This window comes from Monodelphis domestica, chromosome 1, assembly GCF_027887165.1.
Source record: "Monodelphis domestica isolate mMonDom1 chromosome 1, mMonDom1.pri, whole genome shotgun sequence".
Classification (NCBI taxonomy): Eukaryota; Metazoa; Chordata; class Mammalia; order Didelphimorphia; family Didelphidae; genus Monodelphis; species Monodelphis domestica.
Genome location: NC_077227.1, coordinates 14253564 through 14278477, shown reverse-complemented (window position 1 = coordinate 14278477; position 24914 = coordinate 14253564). Strand labels below are relative to the sequence as shown.

General features: G+C 38.2%; 1 long non-coding RNA gene across 1 annotated transcript in view; it reads right to left on the bottom strand.

Annotated features, from left to right (window-relative positions):
- Positions 1-14038: 14038 nt before the first annotated feature.
- Positions 14039-24914, bottom strand: part of LOC103095139 (uncharacterized) — a 58872-nt gene continuing 47996 nt past the window's right edge. Inside the window, exons 2-3 of the long non-coding RNA XR_460076.3 lie at positions 18159-18296; positions 14039-17978 (exon numbers count right to left, since the gene is read on the bottom strand). This is a non-coding gene — a long non-coding RNA (uncharacterized LOC103095139). The remainder of the gene's footprint in view (positions 17979-18158; positions 18297-24914) is intronic.

Genomic DNA, 24914 nt, shown 5'->3' with positions numbered 1-24914 from the left:
GTTCACACTCATCTACATCACAGATGAAAGCGCACAAAGACAATCGTCATCCCTTACTGAGAGACTACTATTATCCCTTCTTATTCCAATTCTAATGCTCCCCAACCCTATGTCTTTTAGAATTGTAAGGTACTGGTGGGGAGCAGCTGGGTGTCTCAGTGGATTGAGAGCCAGGCCTAGAGATAGGAAGTTCTAGGTTCAAATCTCACTTCAGACACATCCTAGGTGTGTGACCTTGGACAAGTCACTTGACCCCCATTTCCTAGCTCTTACTGTTCTTCTGCCTTGGAACCAATACACAGTAATGATTCCAAGAGGGGAAGGAAAGTTTTAAAAAAATGAAAATGAAAATATAAATAAAACTGTAAGGCATGGAATGAAAATAAATTTCATTAGATTTAATTCCCGTCTCACTGAATCTTTTTTCAGAGTAGCCAAAGTCTTTGCATTCGGGGCCAACTCAACTGTTGCAGAATTTGGACCTGCTATAGTATGAATATTTTATTAGAAGCCTGATCCACTGACTCCTGGTGAAATATTCTAGGGAGTTTCCACAAGTATTCCTCTACCACCACCACAATCATCATTATCCATATCACTAACATTTATGTCAGACTTCAAGGTTTGCAAAGTGTTTTACAAGTATTATCTCACATGATCCTCATAATAATCTTAGTAAGTAGAGGCTATTTTTGTCCCCACTTTACAAATGGGGAAACTGAGACAGAGGCTAAATGACTTGCCCAGGGTCATACACCTAATAAATTTGGACTCAGGTCTTCTTGGTTCCATATTCAGTGTTCTATCTACTAGACAGCCTACATGGATAAAATAACAAATCTATTCCAAGATCATAGTCTTAGAGCTGAGAAAGACCTCAAAGGCCATCTAGTCTAATTCCCTCATTTTATAGATATGGAAACTGAGGCCCAGAAGGTTAAATGTCTTGCCCACAGTTACAGAGGCATAAAGCATCAAAGAAGGGGACCAAAATCATCTCCTTTCATTCCAATTACATAATTCTTGACACAGAACTCTATCTGTTAACTAAAACTATGGCTGTATTAGAAATAAAGTTAGATTTCCAAACCAGATAAATTGTTTGACTGCCTATAGGTATGAGTTCTCTGACAAAATTAATACTCATCCAGAAAAAAATATATGAAAATATCAGCTTTCCAGCAGAAACAACAAAACAATTTCAATCTGTATTATGGGAATAGAAACCATGTGTTGTCCATTGTTTGGTATCATTCAGACAAAACAACTGGTCCTTTGAATTTTTTACCTCTCAGTCACTCAGAGTCAGATCTCATGGGATTTAGCGCTGAAAAGCACAAAGGGGCCAAGTCCCAAATCTCATTTTGAACTGAGGTAAACTGAGGCTTGGAAAAGTCGGATCATTTTGGTCTGGATCATACAGGGAATAAAAGAGCAGAACAAGGGTGAGAATGGGAGTCATCTGATTCCAAATAAGCACTCCTCTGTCTAAACTACACTGTTAGACCAACCATCATTATTCAAGTAAGCAAGTGACATGCAGCAAATAGGGACAGTGCTTGTTTAGTTCGTTCTTTCTTTCTCTTCAAATATGGTCACATCTATTAAGCTGCGTGTACATCTTCAGCTTCTCTTTAAATGGAAGGTCACTGAAGCCAGGTACTAGTTTTCATTCTTTATATACTTAGCCCTTAGTACAGTGTCTTAAACAAAGGAAACTCTAATGGGTGCTCATCTAATTGAGTTTATTTTAGTCTAACAATGTCAATTTTTACAGGAGACAGAACACAATCTGAAACACAATCAGGATAACTGTCTTGACCAATGTCATATGGCCAGTTGCTAAGACTAGAGCACAGTTTTCTCCATTCTCGGTCTAATGCACTTTTTTAAATTAATAGGATGACATAAAGGTTGATTTTCTAAGTGCATAACAAAAATGATTATGATAATAATCATGAAAATCCATATATAAATATATAATATGCAAACCACCTTACAAATAATATATTGTTTGATCCTCACAACAACCTTGGGAGGTAGGTTCTATTCTTCTTTCTATTTTTATAGTTGAGGAAACTGAGGCAGAAGGAGAGTAAGTTTGTGTGACCCTGGGCAAGTCACTTAACCCCCATTGCCTAGCCCTTATCACTCTTCTGCCTTGGAGCCAATGCACAGTATTGACTCCAAAGCAGAAGGTTTGGGTGTAAAAATAAAAATTTTTTAAATAAAAAAAAAGAAATACTACCCACAAGCAGAGGATAAACTGTGGGAGTAAAAACACCGATGAAAAACAACTGCTTGACTACAGGGTTGGAGGAGATAAGACTGAGGAAAGACTCTAAATGAACACTATAATGCAAATTCCAACAACAGGGAAATGGGTTCGAGTCAAGAACACATGTGATAACCAGTGGAATCATGGTCGGCTATGGGAGAGGGAAAGGCGGGGGGGGGGGGGGGGGGAGGGGAGGAAAAGAAAACGATCTTTGTTTCCAATGAACAATGTATGAACACGACCAAATAAAATAATGTTTAAATAAAAAAATAAATAAATAAACCTAATAAAACATAAAAAAAAAAGGAGAGTAAGTGATTTATTCAAGAGAACACAGCTAATAAGCATCTGATGCCAGAATTGAATTGAAGTCTACCTGACTGCAGATCCAGTTCCTGGAACATACCAGGCACTAATAAATACTTATAGACTAACTATCCTGAGGCCCACCTAGATCCCTGTATGAGGGTGATAATGACCTACCAAGACTCATTAGAATTTCATGTTTCAGCAAATGATATTGGGAGATGTAATCACTTCTCTTATCTCAGCAAGTCTATTTGTTTTCTTTCTCAGCTACAATTTGGATACACTTATTGTTGGTCGGTTGGTTAGTTGATTTTGTAACTGTTCTTCTCCAGTAACATAGCTCTCCACCCCACCACCATTGCCCTCTGGTTATAGGACAAAGGAACCAGATTAATAAAGTTTATCCTTTTTTTCTGGCTTGAATACCTTCTATCATAAACCTAGAACTAGAGATGTGTCCTTTTTTAAAATCAATCTTAAAACATTTCATCATCAGATTTTATCTGAAGCCTCCTTATACTTCATACTCAGTTCATCCATTTGATTGATTAACTGAGTTACTTTGTAATTCAATCAAAAGTGTATCTCAGCTGATAAAGATATCAGGGTGTAGAGCATCTTGTTACTTCTGTTCATTGGGGTTGGAGTGCAAGAAAAATCTCATATATTTATCATAGAATTTATATAATCCCACCATATGCATAGGAGACTCCACATTGGAGTGGAGCCCATATATATGAAGCTGATTTTTGATCTGTAAAGTGATTTTTTTAATCCTAGATGTTAATAAGAGTAAGCAGAGGAACTGTATATGATTTTGAGTTTTGGAAGACCACAATCAGATTGTCTGATAGGCGCTAAAGAGAGTTACTGATTCATTGATTCCAATTATTATGGGATAGGGACTGAACCTGGGATTTCATTAGTATAGGGAACTCCCAGGTGAGGAAATTCCATCCACATAAGCTGGTACCTTCTCTTTCACTCAAAATCTAGAGACTTCTCCAGAGCCCTGAGAGATTAAAGGACTTGCCCAGAGTGAGACAGCTAATATGTGTCCAAGACAAGACTTCAATGAAGTTCTTACTGGCACCCAAATTCTCAATCCACTTTTTTGTACTACCATATGGTAGTTGATACTCAGAATAAAAAGAAGTTTGTTACAAGGACCCTGTACTCTTTTAATAGTAGATAGAACACTGGACTTGCAGCCAGAATGATGGGGACCCAAAATCTGCCTCTTACATTTACTGCCTAAATCACCTTGGGTCAGTCTTTTAACACCCCTGGGCCCTGGCTTCCTTATCAATCAAATGAAAGAGCTAGACTCAATGACTTCAAAGATTCTTTTTGTCACTAAATCTATGATCCTATGATGCTCTGACTCTAAACTATGTACTATCCCGGGGGGGCGGGGGGGGGGAACCTCTGAACAGGAGAGAAGTGAACTGCTCAGGATCTGTAAACAAATGCTGAAAGATACAATTATAAAATCTTAGATCTAACAGATGCCTCCTTTGGACATAATTTAATCTACTCATTTTAATTTCTCATTTGAAAAATTGTGTCCAAGAGAAGCTAAACGGCTTCCTTACTGTCACATCCACAAACATTAATAGATATAAGTGTTTCTCAGCTTCCAGTCTAGGGCTTCAAAATACAGCAAATACTATTTCATTGTTAATAATTTTTTCAATCATGTCTGACTCTTCGTGAGTCTATTTGGGGTTTTTTTGGCAAAGAGACTGGAGCGGTTTATCATTTCATTCTCCGGCTCATTTATACATGAGAAAACTGAAGTGATCAAGATTAAGTGACTTTTCCAGGGTCACACTGCTAGTAAGTGCCTGAGGACAGATTTGAACTCAAGGAGATGTCTTCCTGACTTCAGTCCTGACCTGGTAAGTACTGCAGAGTCTATAAAAGAAAAGCATCCCCAGGTATCATAAGGTCTTATGTAACATGAGACTTAAGCTAGACTTTGAAGGGAGGAATGAGAAGGATTGGGGAGAAGGAAGGTGGGGGACATCCAAAGCAAGAATAGAAGCTAGGCTAGACCCAGTAGCAATGGAGGGAAAATGGAAAGAGACTAATTTAAGTAGACTTGAAGAGCTCCTTCAAATGTATGCATTAGGCAAGATGGTCTATCAAATAACTTCTATCTGTGAAAGTCTAGATGTCCTGGAGTTTGCTATTGAGGAAGATTGGGAGATGAGACCAAAAAGACATGTTAGGCACCAGCTGTAAAGGTCTTAAAATTGAAGTTTGATCAATGTTATTATGTAAACAAGGAAGAAGTATAGACGGTATCTGAGCAAAACGTAGCATAATGAAAAAGGTATGTTTTGAGCTGGAAAACTACAGGGGACCAAATCTTTCAAATAGGCATGAAGAGTGTGTCCAGATCCCTCGTTTGACACGTATTAGCTGTGTAAAGATCCCCATGTGGTCACTTTCCAGACTATTGTCTCGACTTCTGTTTTCTCCATTGTAAAATGAAGGGGTGGGATCAGCCAGCATCTGAAGCTCCTTCCAACCCAGATTCCATGAGTTGAGATGACTTTTGGTGTCTGAGCCTCAAAAAGCTCTTTAAGACTTATACACTTCAGACCAGTGTATGATCTGCCTCAGTGAAAGAAGGTCCAACATCTTCAAGATTACAGATCCTTCTCTTATTGACCCATCTCATAGATTTATTTAAGGATCCTGCTTTCCAGTAATATCCAATATGCCTCCATGTACTCTGAGATCCAAGGACACTGGCCTCCTTGCTCTCTCTTCAACAAGACACTCAATCTCTGGACTCCAGGCATCCTTTTCACTGGATGTCCCCAGGCCTAGCACTTTCTCCCTCTTCATCTCTGCCTCCTGACTTCCCTGACTTCCTCCAGGACCCAGCTAAAATTGCCCCTCTTTTAAGAAGCCTTTCCCCATCTCCCTTAAACTAGTTCTTTCTCTGACAATTATTTTGAATTTATCCTGTCCATTTCTCATTTGTTCATAGCCATTTGAATTTTGTTTACTTGATTAGACTGAGATCCTTGACAGCAGGAACTGCCTTTTGTCTCTCTTTTTATCTCCAGTCCTTAACACAGTATATAGTGGTTGCTTAATAAATGTTTATTGTCTAATCCCTGATATACAAAATTTAAAGCACTATGTAAATGACAGCCACCGTTATTGGAAAGATTAATCTTAAATATTTTATATAATGGACTGAAAAAAGAAAAGAGTGAATGAAAGAAAAAGACTGCTTAGAAGAGTAATAAAACAGGTCATGTGGACCTAGACAAACCAGTAAGTAGCTTTAAGGCCAGAAAAGCAGGGAAAGTATTAACAATTTTAAGTAGGAAAATTCCTTTTTATATTGTCTCTCTTTTCTCCTGACTGTGTAAGGGATTATCTCATTCCAAGCAGCCATTAGGACCCTGGAAATGCAAATCAATGATGAAGGATTTCTCTTAATAGGGATAAAGCAGGATACATGCGGAACTAACTGTCCCTCCTTTTTGATGTAATATCTCTATAAAATATGCCTTTCAGAAAGGTAATGTGGCTTTATTGTGTTACCCTTTAAGTCCAGATGACTCACATCCATCATTCTGAAGTAAGAAGAAAAGCAAAGTTCAAAAATGAATATAGGATAACAGATTTAGAGGGAGAAGAAACCTAATGACATCATCCTCCCCAACTCTGACCAAATTACAATTTTATAGATGAGAAAACTCAGACCTCGGGAAGACTCACCCAGTGTCACACAGCTAAGAAGTGGCGAAGCTGAGGTTTGAAGCTCATTCCATTTTATTAAACATATAGCCAACTCCAGAGTATAGAAAACTCTTGTTTATTAACTGCTTACTTACTTTGGCTTATGCTACACACATAAACCAAATTTACTAGGGATGAGGGATGGGAAGAGAGAATGGAATAGAAAAAAAGGGGGGTTCAATCAAACTTACAGATACTTTTTTTCCTAGAAACGACTGAATTACCTTGTTTTCAAAATGTCTAGCTATATGAGACTGAAAGAAGAAACAAACTGCCTTTTCTTCTCCTGTAATGAGGGGTTTAACATGTATTAATTTAAATGACCAAATGAAAACAAAAATACCTAAGAGAGTCTCATTTGTAGAAACTGGTTCAAAAGGATTCCAGGTTCCTCCTGTTCTTTCTACCTAGTGAAGAAATCCAATGAGAGGAGGGGTGGGTATACTTTTCAGAATTTAGCCATGTGGCTTTTTCATGACTTTGTCTGACAACTCAAGTTAAGTCAAAAGAGGGCTGAAGTTGGAATCCAAAGACCTTATTTTCAATCTCACTTCTAGTACTTATTAGCTGTGTGTCTGTGGGCAAAGCCTTAAACCTCAGGTAGACTCACTGTAGATATGAGTTAGAAAAGAGCTATAATCTCCACCAGAGAAGTGAGGCTCCATCTTGGGAGTTCCCATTCTGATGAAGTATCAGATTACTGACATAAAAGAAGAGGGGGAAGGAGGCTAGTTGACCTCTCAAATCTATGCCAGCCCTAAAATCATGTCATTCTAACATTAAATCAGAAACAGTTGGGAAAAACAAAAATTATTTTCACTTTATGATCACAGGAAGCTGGAGAGTATCCAGAGAATAGTCATCAGGAGTGTGGAGAACCTTGGATTAACACCAAATGATTATTAGCTGAACTAACTGGGGAGAAGATTTTTTTTTATTCTTTTCACGTATTTCAAAGATTGGTCTGTAGAAGAAGGATTAAACATGATATTTGGCCCAAGAAAGCAGACTCAGGAACAATAGATTTGGGTTACAAAGAACCAAAGTTATGTTTGGCACTGGAGGAAAAAAATCTTAAGAGCTGGACCTATCCAAAAGGGAAATGAGTTGCCTTGGGAGCCGACAGCTTCTCCCTCATTGGATTACTTCAGGAAAAGACTACTTGACTACCTGTCCATAGAAGAAAGTATTTTTCAAAGACATCATAGGCTAGAAAAGAGAGAGCCACTAATGTCCTTCTATAACCAATGCCCCAGAGTCCATCAAACCTCTGGGAGCTTACACATACTATTTTTGATACTGGGAACTGACCAAAGAAGAGCACATCTTTTTGGGGCTTATTAAGTCCCACTTAGTATTTATTTGAGATCTTAAAATATAACTAAGATATAGTTCATGTTTAATTTTCCACAAATAGAGATAACAAGGTCAACAATTCCCTTACAAACACTCAAGGTAACAATATGGACAGAATGCCTTCTTTTCACTTCAGAGAAAGTCTGGGGGATTTTAAGAGCCTCCTCAAATGTAAAACACTTTACACTCCATAAGCTGCCTTTGAAAGGGAATTGAACTTGGAGTTGTCATTGGAACAACTCTCTGGAATTATCCGGGGTCCTCTACAGCAGGATAGTTGAAAAAAGCAATATGTTCCAATTTAAATAATTTTGTGGAAAAAGAGCAAATGGCCCAGGTACCCTTAGTTCACAGCTATTCATAATGGACAAAGGATCCAAGTCCAAGAAAAACTAGTCATTGAAGATCTATGATACTTTTTAAGTCCATCAAAAAGATCTTTGGGGAGGAGGAAGGTGACTCAGTGGATAGAGAGCCAGACCTGGAGACAGAAGGGCCTAGGTTCAAATTTGGCCTTAGCATCTTCCTAGCTATGCAACTCTGATCATGTCATCTAATCCCAATTGCCTAGCCCTTATCACTCTTCTGCCTTAGAATCAATATTTAGTATTGCTTCTAAGAAAGAAGGTAAGGGTTTAAAAAAAAAAAGTTTTGGGGAATACAATGCATAGTTTTTTGTTTTTTTTTTTTAAAGGTGAATACCTAGATGAATGGATTAGATTTAAATAATAGTGAATTAGTTCCCCTCTATCTTTGTTTCCCCCTCCCCTCCCATTCTCCATCTCTAAAGAATAATAAAAACTAAAACAGAAGTTGAAAAGAAAAACAACCTTAAAACCTTTGTGGTCTAGCAGATAAATGCATTCTCTGTCTGCATTACCCTGTTTACATGTAGCATCATTTGAAACAAATTGATATTTTTGAATCTTGGCTCTCTTCCAGGGATAACATTACCAGCCATGAGCTTTCTTCCAAAAATCTGGAGAATGCAACAGGAGCTTAATCTGGGCTCACCTAATTATATGCCTGTAAAGCTCACTGTGAGCCATTTTTCTCATGTACTTATTTTTAGCATAAGAGCATGTACCCTACCAACTGTGGTGGGACCACAGTTATCCCCTTGAAATCCTGTGAGATTGATGCATCTCTTCTTCCTGTAGGAAAGAAAGACAGTCTTGTATATAAATGTGAGTCCTGAGATGCTTTAATTGGTCAAGCCTAAAACGCAAGATAAAATTCATTTGCTGTTGTTTTCTAAGTGTAAAAGCTAGATGACAATTTGGTGTTAATCTTATTAAAAATACACATTGGCTTAATTTAGGACTAGACTATATTCTGTAAAAGAGAACTCTAGCTCTGTTGTTTATGTTTGTTTTTGTTTTTTTAAGTGGCCAAAATAAAGCAAACTGAAAAGATAAGAAAATTAAAAGTCTATGTTGGCGAGGCTGTGAGAAAACAGGCATACTTGATACCCTGTGGATAGAATTACTATAATTAAGAAATAACTGTGGTACAAAAAATGCATCAATTACAAAAATTGAAGACAATTCTAGCATTTATTTTGAAGTGGTTGCTGTAAACAGAGAAGGTCAAAAAGTGATAGATAGGTCAGTGTTAGACAGGATGTCATTCATGTTTCCTTTTTTTCAGTATAATGGAAAAACCCTTTTTTACTTTTGTCAAAAATTAATATCTCAGTTTATTACTTTTCTTTTTTCCTCTCTAGGTCATAAGATGTCTTGCTCAAAGCTAAATGGCATAGTATTAAATGATTGAGCCTTGGTATGTTGTATCTAGATATTTCTTCGAAAGCAGTGCATCATCTAGACATGTGATAAGTTAAAGTGAAGCAAATCTATGACATTCCATAATGCTGTGGAAGCCAACATGTATACAGCAGTCATGCCAGATACTCAGCTTCATTCAGAGGGTTCAGTTCTGTGTTAGAAACCCACAAAAATGCAATCAATTCAATTAACAAATATTAAACACCTACTATGTATAAAGAGGCTCTTGTTTTAGCCTTGAAGGAGTCCTAGAGACATAGAGGAATCCAAAGTGGATATGCGGTTTACATAGTTTGGAAAGAATCCAAACAAGCTTTCCACACATGCTACATACCCTCAAGTAAGAGCTGCAACTCACTGAAATTTAATGAGTAGGGAAGCGGCACAGTTAATTCCTCACTTAAAGTAAATTACTTACACAGTCAGTTGTGTAAAGGATGAAAAGGAAGATGGAGAGACTTCAGGAAGGAAGACCAATAGTAGATCATTGTAACTAAAAGCCTTGGGGACAGGTGAAAAGACTTAAATGATGGAGTCAGATTTGTGAGTAAAGAAGAGTAATTGGATGATAAAATTATAAGAATTAAGAGGAAGAAAAAATTAAGATTATCTCATTTAAGCTCTTAAGGAAGATGGATGGGGTCATAAGATCTTCAGAATGAAAGAGAAAAAGGAACTCAGATGTCATCTAATCAACTTCCCTCCCCATTTCAGAAATGGGGAAATTGAATCAGAATGATTACATAGCTTCCCTAAGGTCACAGAGCCAATAAGTAAAACAGAGAGAATTTGGCCCCAACTCCACTGACTCCAAATGTGCATTGGCCCATTCTTTAGTCCCACTCATCAAGGTCATGCTAAGTATAAGCATCCCTTAGCTATGGCTAGGATCACCCAGCTCACTGTGTGGGACTTTGGAACTAAAGACTCCATACTTCATTCCTATTCATTCAAATTATGCCACCGTGATTTCCTCATGGTCAATCATGGAGGAATTAAATGGTGAAGCCAAAGCATACAGGTCTTCTGAATTAAAAGTTAGTGTATATCATGCTGGGTGACTCTAGTCATAAGGATGTAAGCAGAGTTGTTCAAATCTTAGAAGGAGCAACCTAGACTTTAATGAGCTGAACTGAAGAATGGACCCAATGACCTGGAGATCCTTATTCTGATATTTTTAATCCTCAAGTGGTTTTTAATTGCTACATTATTAAGTCATTGACATTGTGCCATCAGATTAAGAAAACTAGACTTGAGGAGTAACTATCAACCCTGAGAAAAACTTTCTAATAAGTCAGACTCTGCCTATGTAGACTTCCTTAATTAAACTTCTAACAAGGAACAATATTTAAGTGCATGGAGGTTTCTAACTCATTTGTCAAAGGGTGCCTTACTGGCTTTAGTGCCAGTTTATTTCTAGAGAATTATTTCCTTATTGGCAACATCAGACCTCGAAGTGTAACTTTATTACTATTCTCAGTAACCAGGTTTGATAGTCAGTCAAGAAACATTTGCTAAGCACCTACTATGTGTCAGCTTCTGTTCTGAGAGTGGGAGGATACAAAATTTAAAAAGAAAGATAGTCTCTACCCTCAAAGAAAAGACAACATATAAAAGAAAGCTGAAGGAGGAGGAAGAGAGGATTACTTTCACATTTCTGGGTCATGATTGAGTCTAGTCCAAAGGAGTGGGAAATAAAGAAATGACTTGCCTAGGGCCCCTATTTGAAATGCAGACTTTGGGAGTTCCTTGCTTCTCTTTCACCCTCCAATCAGAAGTAGAGTGTCCTGAGGGCCCTGATGAGGTGTGAGTACCAAAGCTGATGCAATCTTCCCATGAAAGCTGAAGTTCCTTGGGGCATGATGGAGTCCAGTTCAAAAGAGTATAGCCAGATGGGAAATGAAGATCTCCAGCATATATTAACTACAGGTTTCCCTTCCACATTACAGGAATTAGGACTGTAGCACCACCAAAATCTGTATAATCCATGTAAAGTTTTTTGTTCCTTTCTTAACACCAGATAAGTTTGAATTTTTTTTCTTTTTCTTGTATGGGGTCTTTATAGTACCTTTATTGTAAAATTCAGATTAACACCTTCATCACATGTAGGTCAACATTAACATTTCTAATCTTTGTGTGTCATCTGCTGCCTTTAGTGTTCTTTTTGCAAACTAGCTTTTTTAACTTTAAAAAAGAAATGATACATATTTATGACTCCAAAAGATAAAATATGTTTACATATGATACTGTAGACATATTTCATGCATTTCTGGCTTTCTGCGGTTTTCTGTGTGGCCTTCGATGTCATCTATACCTTCTGCAAAACTCTCAGAAAATTCCCATTTAATTTCTTATGTTGACCCACAATATATGATGGGAAAAGTCTTGATATGGAACAGATACCAGTAACTACCTTACAAGTTAATTCAGGTCAACAAAAACAATTTATCTTCAGTATGGCTATAACAATAGTTGGCACCCCACCCAAATACATTTTCATAATTTCTCTGAATTTTAAAATTACATATTATTTTATGCAATCACAGCATGTCAGTGTCTCTTCTTAAAGATCTCCTAAAACTTCTCCACTAGCAATGATCCAGGACAATTCTGAGGGACTTATGAGAAAGATGCTCTCCACATCCAGAGGAAGAACGGTGGGAGCAGAAACAAAGAAAAAAGACATCTTAATCACATGTTTTGTCGGAGACATGACTGAAATTGTAAACTCTAAAGAATCACCCTAGTGCAAATATCAGGATCACGGAAAATAGGTCTTGATCAACAACACATGTAAAACCAAGTGGAATTGCTTGTTGGCCATGGAAGGGGGATGGGAGGAGGGGAGGGAAAGAACATGAATCATGGAATCATGGAAAAATATTCTAAATTAATTAATTAAATAAAACTTTCCAAATTAAAAAAAAAAAAGATCTCCCAAAGCAGGATCCTTCTACTTCTGAGTCCTGCATTTGTTTTTTGTTGTTGGGCTTTTTTTTCCTTTCAAAGGGCAAAAATGGCCTCATCCTATTATTTTGATTTCTCTGTGCATAAAGCAATCAGCTGTTATTGCCAAATTGCAGTATATTTAGTCATCTCTATGGCCTATAGCATTCCTGGTGGCATTCCAGAGTCTGATGAATTTTAAAACCTGGAAAACATATCATCATGGAAGGGATGTAATTATTATATCCACATCTATAAGAGATATAGAACTAAGAATTCAACGATTGGCAAAAATATCTGCATATAATATAATGTTTCTAGACAGATCTTTATGCTTCATGATAGCATTTTTAGCACACTATGAAGATTTATACAAAGAGAGGTATAAATATTCAAGAAAGGCAGAAGGTTGTAATTGCCAGAATGTAGGAGTACCTGAGCTTAATTCATACCTCTACTATGCACTGATGGTGTGACCCTGGGCAAGTCACTTAACTTTCTTAAGACTCCAGGCAGCTCTACCAGAGTCTCCACCACAGAGAAGATTCTTATCTGTCTCAATTGGAATCAGTTTCTTCATTTGGAAGGTTCTTATACCATGGAATCATATCTACACTCCCTAACCCCACATTCAATAAATCAATAAGCAATCATTACTTGAGTAGTCTAGATTTCTAAGTCATAGAAACACATTTTTCTTTTCGCATATCTTGCTTGCCCTTATCACAATTCCCATTTTATTAGCACTTGAAGATTTGCAAAAACCTTTCCTTCCAATGAGTTAGCAAAAAAAGGAAACTCTACCCAAGGCCAAGCACTGTGCTAAGCATTTTAATTCATGGTAAGCCACCAAAGTAGACATTATAATTATCTCATTTTAAAGTTGAGATGCCCGAAATAGCCAATGGTTAAGTGACTTGCCCAAGATGATACTTAATAAGTGCTACAGCTAGATTTGAAGTCAGGTCTTCTTGATTTCAGGCCCTGTATCCTATTCATGGCATGATCTGTTATTAGCATTATTAGCATTGTGTTAGTAGCCATTGTTAGCAGTGTAATTGTTAGTAGTCTCATTTTACAGATGAGAAATTTAAGATAAAGGGAGGATAAAAGGAGTTCTATACTGGACCTCGCTATCTTTTTTCTGAAGAACTCCTCTTATTTTCTTCATTTCATTATCTTCAAAGAAGATGTAGACTTCCACATCAAATTAGCTGACTTATGATGGAATAGTGTTTTCCTCTCAAAATTAGTCAGAGGGAAGGCAGGTGGTTCAATGGATAGAGAACGAGGCCTAAGGACATGAGGTCCTGGGTTCAAATCTGTCCTCAAACACTTCCTAGCCCTGTGACCCTGGGCAAGTTGCCTATCTTTACTATTCTTCTACCTTGGAACCAATACACAGCATTGATTCTAAAACAGAAGGTATGGATTTAAAGAAATAAAATAAAAATAGTCACTAAAGGGAAACAAAATTAACTTAAAAATAAAAATAAAAATGATCTCTAAAAGCAAGTGAAATAAAGTTCAATCTTGAGTTTAACCCCAATTCATAACAAATATACATTCCTAAAATAGAAAAAAAAAACATTGTTTCTCATGTTTGATGTCATGCCTTTGTTAGTGACAAAGTCACTCCACAGAGACCATAGTCCATTGGAAACTTTGGATCTTTGGGAGTGTCCTGAGGCTCAGAAAGGTTACATGACTTGCTCAGGGGCACATGACTCTGAAGGATCAGAAGTAGGACTTGAACCCAGTTTTCTCATTTCATCAATAGACCACAACCTCATATAGCTTCTTCTTTTTCATTCCTCTCTACTCCTTGAGACTGTGACTATGGAGTCAGCTTTTCAGTACACCCCTTTGTTTAATCCCTTAATTAAAAAGGGGGGGAAAAGAAACTAAAAACAAACAACCTCCCAGGTTTTAACAACCTGATAATGGTGAGCCAGGGCTTCTGGGATGCCTTAAAGTGGTGGAGGACTCAATGACTGCTCCTTTGGCATGGTTAATTGGGCTCTTTATTAGGCACCCTCACAGCTGAAGAGTACAACTTCAAAATAAAATTCTCTCATCATGTCTTTGAACTCTGTCACTTGAGAGATGATCTGGTTTGGGCCTGACACTCTCTACCATAATTCTGTTCTCATTTATTTTTAAATGATCTTTTTCTTTCCACTAAAAAAAGGAAATCATGTTCCTCAGTTTCATCTTTATAACAATAAAACAATGTCAGGTTGCTATATGAATCGAACAAATTGGGTACACAGTTGTTATGTGAAATATTCAAATGTGTGTATACATGAAATCTGCACAGATATGTACACTTACGTGGAGATATGTTTACTTTCAACTGTATTCATAAGGCAGAAAAAGAGCTGGATAACTCATTTTATAATAGCCAATATTTTTACAAAGCTTTAGAGTTTACAAAGACTTTTCCTTACAAGTGCCCTCCACTCTTCTGATCCAATGGCTCCTCCCAGAGCTCCTAAGGAAAATCCGGTCACCTTTGTGGCACTAGAAGTCCTACCCTCATTGATCTGGTACCAGCCCATCTTCTGCGCTTTGTGCATGCAGGTCCCCTTCGTGTGCTCTCTTTTCCAGTCAAAGGAGTCTACTTCCTGTTCTCTATGCGAAACATTCCATCTCCATGTCTCTGCCTTTCCCCTGGCTAACCTCTCTCATCACCTCTGCTCCTAATAACCTCTAGGTACATTTAAAGCTCTGCTCAGGCACTCCTTCCTAGACTGCTTCTCATAATTGCTAGGGTCCTTCCCTCACAGAATTTGAGTTGCGTTGACTTTCTTCTGTCTTTGATGGTCTGTATCCATACTGTGTGTCCTCAGCCAAATCTACAGTCCCATGACGCAGACCAGAAACTTGTATGCCACATAGTAGGTGCATAATAAGCATTTTCTGAGTGAACTTCATTGAACAACTCTAATAATGGGCTCTTTGCTAGAGACTTCTGGAATTCAGCTCTGATTCCTGCCGGGGAAGCTCCCTTCGAGTAATCTAGGCAAGGTTTACTGTCCAGTGCCAACATGGTTTTCCACATGCTATTTAAAGCCTTAAGACTTGGATGTTGACAGGAAGGGTTAAAGCAGCTCAAAAAATGGAAAGATTGTGGCTGCAAGAAAACAGCAGCAGAAATTATATAGTGAGTTTGTCTCCTTGTCTGAAAATATATTTAGTCAAGTTGCTTGAACATTGATGCCTTTCACTTACTACAGAGAATGGACAACAAAGAGGAAGTAGCATCATTGACATCCCTCACAATATTTCTTCGTTCTCATCTTCCACATAGAAACTATGACTTACTGCTCTGACTTGGGTGCTCTTTTTAGATTCCCTAAAATCACTTCTCTGAACAAAGCAAAGAGAACATTAAATTTATTACCCATCTTGCCCATTTTCTGGCAAAAACTCAAGTAAGCGTTACTCTAGGCAAGTCTGTTTAAAACAGGATGAGGTCTCATCATTCTCTTTCCCTCTCCCCAGTCTTGTAGTTAGATAATATACTTCTATGACATTGGCCTCTTGCCCTTCTCCTTGTTTTAAAAATCAGACAGAGAATTGATTTGAAATTTTTAGAAACTGGACACATTTTTTCCCATGATATTCCTAAGTCTTCAACATTTCTTCTGGTCTGCATTGTAAACTGAGACAAAATGCAGTTAAGATAACAATAGGTGGGGCAGCAGGGTAGCTCAGTGGATTGAGAGCCAGGCCTAGAGAAGGGAGGTCCTAGGTTCAAATCTGGCTTCAGACACTTCCCAGCTATGTGACCCTGAGCAAGTCACTTGACCCCCATGGCCTAGCCCTTACCACTCTTCTGCCTTGGAGCCAATACACAGTATTAACTCCAAGATGGAAAGTAAGGGTTTAAAAAAAAAAAGATAACAATAGAGGGCAATGCCAGGATCCCCAATCCTTTTTTTAGATCCATTGGGCCACCTAATAAAACTATGAACCCCTTCTGAAAATAATATTTTAAAAGGAATAAAATTAAATACATGGATTACAAAGGAAGTTAATTATATCAATATGGATTTTTTAAAAATAAAATGTTTAAAAATTCCCCAAATCCCAAGTTAAGAACCCCCTTGAAGGATCAGAAAGACTATTAACTGTGGAGTAAAAAGTTATAAGTTCAGCTGCCTCTGCCACAATTTATCTGACTTTGGTCAAGGGCCTTAACCCCCCTAGACTTGAGTTTCATAGATTCATAGATTTAGAGCCAAAAGAGACTGGTGTTGTTGCTGATGTTATCTAATCATTTCAGTCACATCTGACTCTTTGTTACACCATTTGGGCATTGCTTGGCAAAGATAGTGTAGAAGCATGTACTTCCTTCTCCAATTTTTGAGGAAACTGAGGCAAACAGGGTTGTAAGTGCCTGAAGCCAGATTTGAATACAAGAAGACTCTTCCTAACTCCAGGCCCAGAAATCTGTACATTATGGTTCTACCTAGCTGCAAAAGAGATCTTAGAGGCCATTTAGTCTAAACTCTCAAATGTTGGAAAACTAAAGTCTCTGGTGCTTTAGTGCATGTTCTGCTGCAGGGCTGGATAACCCAGAATCATAAAGGTAGCATTTGAGGCAGAATTTGAACTCAGTTTATTTTGATTATTGAGCCTTGACTCCTGAAGGGGACAGTTTCAGAGAAATGTGGAAGACATATGAACTGAGGAAGAGAGAAGTGAAAAAAACCAAGGAACTAATTTATTCATTCATATTGTGAAGACAAACAATTTTGAAAGACTTAAGAACTCTGATCAACGAAATAAACCATCATAATACTGGAACATATCTCCTGGCAGAGAGGTAAGAAATGCCAAGTACAAACTGAAGCGTGATTTTGGAGCATGAGAAATGTGGGAATTTGCTTTGTCAGACACAGAGCACAACTTTCTCTCCATGTCATTTTTGCCTTCTTTCGTCCTATGCACTCAAATTTCCTCATTGCTCCTTGGGATTTTATGCCCTAATAGCAAATAATAGCATCACTTCCTTCTGGATCTCTTTCAGTTAACACTCAGATTTGCCTCCATAGTACTTATGACCCCAGGCAGAGAAGGTTGTGAACATGGATATCATTCTTAGCCACTGAGGAATAAAAACACAAGAGACCAGGCAATTTCAGGTCAAAGAGGAACAAAGAAAGACAAAAGGTTATGAAGACTTACGCTCTGTCTGGAAAAATGAATTTCCACTTTTGTAATGTCCAAAAATCACATTTCAGAATTTATTAACTCTCTGCCAAGAGGTATGTCATTGGTCCTCTGGAATTGTGATGGCTTATTGTATTTATCAGCGTTCTTAAGTCTTTCAAAGTCATTTGTCTTCCCTGATTTTTCTCATTTCTTTCTTCATTCATTCATACAAGACTTCCATGATTTTCTGAAACTATCCCCTTCATCATTTCTTAAACAGAATAGTATTACATCCCATTTGTATTCCATAATTGGTTTACCTGCTGTCTTAACAATGGGCTAACCTCATCTTGGTTTTGAGTTCTTTGCCACTGCAAAAAAGAAAAAAACAAAAAAAATGTTATAAAGTCCAAGTCCACACTGACTTTTCCAGGTTTCTTTTTTTGGCTGCCATATCACAATATAGACCCATATTGAACTTGCACTCCAAAAATAATTCCATATTGTTTTCAGTTAAATATCTACCCAACAATGTCTCCCTCAACTTATACCTGGAAAGCTTTACATCGATCCCTTGTGAATTTCATCTCTGGATTCAGCCAATGCTCTCTCTCTTTGAGATTCTTTTGGATCCCAAATCCATTATACGGTATATTTGAAATGTGTGCCATCTGCCAATTTTTTTTAATCTGAAAAATTTAAAAAGCAAGATATCTTTGTCTTTATCCAAGTCATTGATTAAAATGTTAAATAGCACAGAGTTAAGCATACGTCAAAGGAGCACTCCCCTAATGAGGAAGATTAATATTGGATTGCCTTATTTAGTTGCCAGTATCTCTCTGGGAATCCATCTATTTCTTCAGACTCCATTTCAGAAGAGCACAATTGAGTAAGCTAATCACTCCCAGGTCCCACGATACCTGCTTATAAAATACTTTGGGTGAGGCCCCTTGTTTCTGTTTACCTCATACACAGAAGTCAGTTTGAGCTAAGGTTCTCTCCAAAAGATGACTTTTGCATCCTTGCTTTTCCTTTACCAAAGTTTGTGGTGATCTGGTCTACAAAAGGAAAACCAAGTCAGTCAAAACCTGGTTGAGCCAAGACTGCTGCAGGGAGTCCATCTCTTGTGAAGCAACTGGTATTCCTTGAGTATCAGAGGAGAGTGTAATCAGACACCCCTTAAAGCCAACTTATCTACCAATCAAAGTTCTTTTGTTTGCCAGGGGAGGTCCCAATGACATACTGTCAGATTTGTGTAGGAGAAAGTGATCCCTCACCTATCATGGGAGTTACATTCCAGAGACCACTGCAATAGGTGAAAATCTGTTAAGTAGTAGCATTACATTTATTTTATTATTTACATATATTTTGAGGTTTTATAAACCCTTCCCACTCTCCTATAAACCTTTCCCACACTCTTATTAATCTACAGTCATTGAGCCAATCAGTGCCTAGGATACAGAACACAGCATTGTGGTTGGTTGCCTTTCATTCCATCAGCCAATTATGTGTTGTGTACAATATCACATTGGGAAGCTTGCACAAGCAGTAGTGCCATATTGCTTTTCCATTGTGTACAATAAGGTATTCATCTGCAAAATCCCACGCTATAGTAAAAACGCCACAATACAAAATTAGATATATATATTTTTAAGACTCATGACACAATAAAGCCATGATAAGTAAACCACGATATAGTGAGGAATGACTGTATTTAGAGAAGAAAACTTCTCAGGACTGACCTTCTCCTTTGGTGTCCATCCCTGTGACTCCAACAAGCTGATGTGTTCACATTGGTCATACACCAGCAAAACTGTCTCAACAGGTGGGCTAAACCAGATTGAAGATAACCAAGAGGCCTCAAACTAGTTGGTTCTTTAGGTAAATTTAGAGAGAGTCTACTTTAAGCATGTGAAGACTGCCCCTGGTGGAAGGGGTGGACAAAAACAATTTTTTCCAATGGCCATGAAAGCAAGATGAAGTACTCAGAGCTTGGTCAAGCATTGAAGATGCCAAAAATCATCCATTGTGTTTCCATCCATCGCTACTTGTCCTGACTTTTGTCTCTGCACTGGATTCCTATGACTCTAGAATAAAGCTTGAGGCCAATAACTTTGTATAACTGCCTCACTTAAATCCCATTTATGCAGTAGTCAAAAGACATCACCAGTGATGTCATTTGGCTTCTTTTTCAAGATGAAGGAAAACAACCAACCAGCTATCATCCAACCAACCAGCTATCATCCTCAGCATATCACTGTCTGTGACACCAGAGAAAGGTAACCAGTTAGCCATCCCTGTGGCCACACCTTTAAAAAAATGCTGTGCTAAAATCTGGATACGCCATAGCCACAGCATTCATCTCATTTAATTACCTGATTGCCAACTGTCAGGTCAATCAGAAGGAAAACACATCAGAACTGAAAGGGCCTTGTGACCCTCAGATGGGCTCCTCGGTAATGGAAAGAGACCAATAACCTCAATATATTGTTTCTTAATAGACTAACTCATAAATGGATTAATCATTCTCAGAACTTTGTCTCTCAGAATTACAAAGGGCACACTAAAATCCTTTTACACAGACAATGCCAAACCACAAATGACTAGTCTTTGACCAGTTCCAAATCCATTCAGTCATACTATGGTCTAGTCTATGAGTCTTCATGTTTTCCATAACCGTATGGGATACTTCATCAAATGTTCCAAAATCTAGACACATCATATCCATAGCACTTCTCTGATTTGACTGCTTAATTACTTTGATGAAAAAGGAAATACTTGTAGTATGGCATAGTCTTTTCTAGATGACATTATATTAGCTCTTTTTAATAACCAGTTCCTTTTCTAACACCATTTCTTTAATAGTCTAGTTTAGTATTATTCCTAGAAATCAATCAATCAACAATCTATGGCCCTTTTTGTATCCTCATCCTTTTTAACATCTGCAAACTTGAATGCAATCAAACCTCCCTCTTATCCTTGATACTCCTCTCCTTCTACCTATCTGAACAGTCCTTAATTTCCCTTACTGATTCTTCATCTAGATCACAATTGTCCACCTTTGCATTGGTGTCTTTCAAAAGTTCTCTCCTGGGTCCTCTTCTCTTCAGCTTCTAAATTAAAACTTCTCTTGGTGGTCTCATCAGCTGTCATAGAATCAATTATAATATTTATATTTATACTTCAAAAATCTGCTTATCCAACCCTAGTCTCTATCCAGACTTCCATCCCTATTAGACAACTTAAACTAGATGTTCTGTAGATATCTTAAATTCAACTTGTCCAAAATTTAATTTATCTTTTCCTCCAACCTTCCCATCCAATCTTCCCTTTTACTATTGAAGGCAACAATATCCTTCCAGTACTTCAGGTATCATCTTGAATGTCTCACTATCTCTCAGCCCCCCTTACCCAATTTGTTGCCAAGACCTGCTAATTTCACCATTGTAATATCTCTCCAAGACACTCCTTTTTCCCTTCTAAACTGCTAGCCTTTTGATGCAAGCCCTCATCTCTTTATATCTGGATAATTATAATAACATGGAGGCTGCTTTCAAGTCCCTCTCCCTCCAGTCCATCATCAACCAAGCCAACAAAATAATTTTTCTAAAGCATAGGTCTATCCATGTCACCTCCTCCCCTGCTTCATAAACTCCAGGCTCCTTACCACCTCCAGGATCAAATACAAAATTTTCTGTCATTCAAAGCCCTTCATAACCTAGCCCTGCCCCACTTCCGGCCTCCTTATACCTTATACCCCAACACATACACTTCAGTCCAATAATATTGGACTTGCTGTTCACAAATGAGACACTACATCTCTCATCTCTGGACATTTTTTTCTGGCTATCCCCCATGCCTAGTTTGTCTTTCTTCCTCATTTCCACCTACTAGCTTCCCTGTCTTTCTTCAGATTCAGCTTAAATCCTGCCTTCTCCAGAAATCCTTTCCTAATCTCTCACTACTAGTGCCTTCCCTCTGTTGATTATTTCCTATTTATCTTGTGTATTGCATTTTGTACATAGTTGCTTCCATAATGCCTCTTCTTTTAGATGGTAGGCTTCTTGAGTGAAGGTATTATCTTTTGCCCTTTTTTGCAATTCCAGATCTTAGCCCAGTATTTAGCACATAGTAGGCACTTCATGAATGTTATTGACTGAAATATTTATCATCAGCATTTATTGAATCCTAGTTATGTGCCAGATATGGAGACACAAAGACAAAAAAATTAAAGTCCTTACCCTCAAGGACCTTATATTCTATTGTAGGAGACATCATGAAGTTGACATAAAACATATAAAAAGGAAATACAAGAAGATTTTTCTAGGGATGGAAGCATTTATAGCTCAGAGAATCAAGCAAGACTTCATGTTCAAGGGAGCATTCAGGCTCATCTGTGAAGGAAACTACATACTCCACAATGTGGAAGTAGGAGCAAGAACATTATAGGCATAGGGGACAGGGCCCAAAAATGGAAGATGTATCAGGTCTGAGGAACAACATGAAGGCCATTTCAACTACATGATAGAGTTGAGGGACAGTTCTGTGCAATAAGGCTTAAAGGTTGGGCAGCAAAAGGTTATCAATTACTTTCATTGTCAACCAGAGAAGATAGTAATTGATCCTAGAATTAATGGATAACTCCATTAAGCATCTTCCTCTCTCAAGAATGTTAAATGATGGACGCAGCCTCTACACTGTATGAATAAGGGAATGGCCAAGAGCAAGGGAAATCTGAAGTTTGAAGGGATGCCTCAGAAGAGGAGTAAATGTAACTTTCATAGGACCTGAGGGAATGGAAGAGTTCCATGGAGATTCAAAAAACTGTTGGAGCCAGAAAGATCTATTCTTCTTATCTGGGACTCTGTGGGGAGCTGGATGGAAGAAAATACTCATCTCCAGATCATTTTCCCTTGAACTGAATGAACATCTCAATGCCCAACTGAGGCCAACCTTTGGGACAGGAACTCTATTTTCTCTTGGTCAAGCCCTCAAAAGTTGTATTAGGGAAGAAATAGCAGAGGCCTTCCTTTATCCGTCTGTTGTTTTCTTTCCTGTTCCTTCTTTTTCATTTCCTCATTCCTTCTATAACCCTATATCAAAAATAAACTAGATACTTTGAATTGTTACAGAGAGTGATTCAGAGTCTTGTGGAAGAGGCATGAAGAAAGAGAGGATTTGCAGGACAAGCCAAGAATGCAAGAAACAAAGCTGGGGACCTGTCTGTCAATCAAGATGAAGATTCTAAATGGAATGTTCCCAGGAGAGACAGTTGGACCTGGCCAGAGGAGATGAACTGAGATTATTTTCTCTGGGGTTACTGACCAAGGGAGAAACCTCTTCTCTGGGATTCCTGACCAAAAGAGACTGGCTTTTCCATACCTAGGCAGAGAGAGAGACCTTTGTGGTTTTTGACAGAGTCTGGACTTGAATTACCCAAGCAAAGATTATCTGACTGAAGAAGGAAGAAGATTTAACAGTTGTTCTCCATCTCTCTGTCTGTCTCTGAGTCATAGTTGTGACTAGACTGACATTTCCCAAACCCTCCTAATTCTCCTTACAGATTAGGGACACCCTCATCCCTCTCACCCTTTACTTGAGAAAAGAAGAGTAAAGAATATTTCTCTGAAATCTCATAGTTCCCCTGGGTTGCTTAGAAGGTGGCTGGCTAAGACTGAGGGAGAGGAAAGGAAGGCAGAAGGGTAGGGGTAGAAACTGGGAGGTGAAGTGAGGAAAAGGGTAGGAAATATCTTGATTTAGTAGCCAGTAGTGATCAATAGGCAACTCCAGAGTAATCCACTCTAGCAGTATCTATCTCTCTAGCAGCATCTCTCATCTATCTCCTTTGTAACTAGGCAGCCCTCAGGTTTCCTCAGTAGCTCTCTAGTCACAGCAGCCAGAATATCCAGTTACCACAACCAGAAATAGTTTCACAGATCATCTCTTGTAACTAGAAATATATTCAACACAGATTACCATTATTTATTACAATTGGCACCCCAGATAGGACTCAAACCCACAATCCCTGGCTTAGGAAGCCAATGCCTTATCCATTATTATTATCGATAAAGTAAGAAAAAAGCAGAGATTATCTGACTGAAGAAAGAAGAAAAGAAGAAAGATACTTGTCCTCCACACTCTCTGATTGTCCCTGAGTCACAGCTAGGGCTGGACTGACATTTCCCAAAACCCTCATAACCCTTCCTTGTAGATTAGGGACAACCTCATCCCTCTTATCTCAGTTTCCATCCTGTCCTATCTTTCCCAATAAACCTCCTTACCTGAGAAAGAGAACAAAAGTATCTTCTCTATACCTCACAGTTCACCTTTGAGTTACAAAGAAAGGTGGCTGACCAACAGGGGGGAGGGAAAAAAGGGGCAGGAAGGCATGGGTGGAAAGCTGGGAGGTAAAGGGTGGCATTGAGGGAGGAATAGGGTAGGAAATATCTTGATTTATTAGCTATTAGTGATCAATAGGCAACCCCAGAATACCCCAGAGCACCCCTCTAGCAGTATCTGTCTCTCAGAAGTACTTCTATCTCCATAACAAATAGGCATCCCTCAGGTTCCCTTAGCAGTTCTCCAGTCTGCCAGAGTACATTCCAGTTATTACAACCAGAAATAGTTTCCACACAGATTATCTCTTGTAACTAGAAATATATTCAACACAGATTACCATTATTTATTACAGTCTATGTAATAGGAAGGGAATTTCAATCCATCAATTTAGAAGGAAGCTGTGGGGAGTAGACTTACCCTCCAGTCTGACTGACTCCATTAAAGCTGCTCAACTCAGTGAAATAAAGAAGAAGTGCCACACAGAACTCAGTCCCCAAACAGCTCTTCCTTTTTCTAAGTTCCCCTCACTACAACTGCTACTGAAGTTAACTCCCTGCTCATGGACCTACTGCAAAGCATAAGACCAGTTGATGATTTTCCCAAGACTTATCTTTTTTTATCTTTCTGTTCTGAGTAATTCAACATATAAGTATTCCAGATGCATCTTCCCTGAGCTAGGTCTTAGGGAGAGAAAGTTCAGGCAATACAAAGTCCCTGAATTTATAGAATTTGTAGTCTCTTAAGTAGCTGGGAATGCAAAGAGATCATTTAGGGCTCACCTTTGATTTATAATTCCTGAACTACCACTTGAGTTATTGCTAAGGCCCATCTCCATGGTAAGATGGCCTAAACAATGCTCAATTGTTTATTATCCATCAATTTCATGAAAGGGGATGAGTAAATAGTATATAAGATCCTTGAGTATAGGAAGTGTTACTTTCTTGGTATTTGTCTCACCAATACTTAGC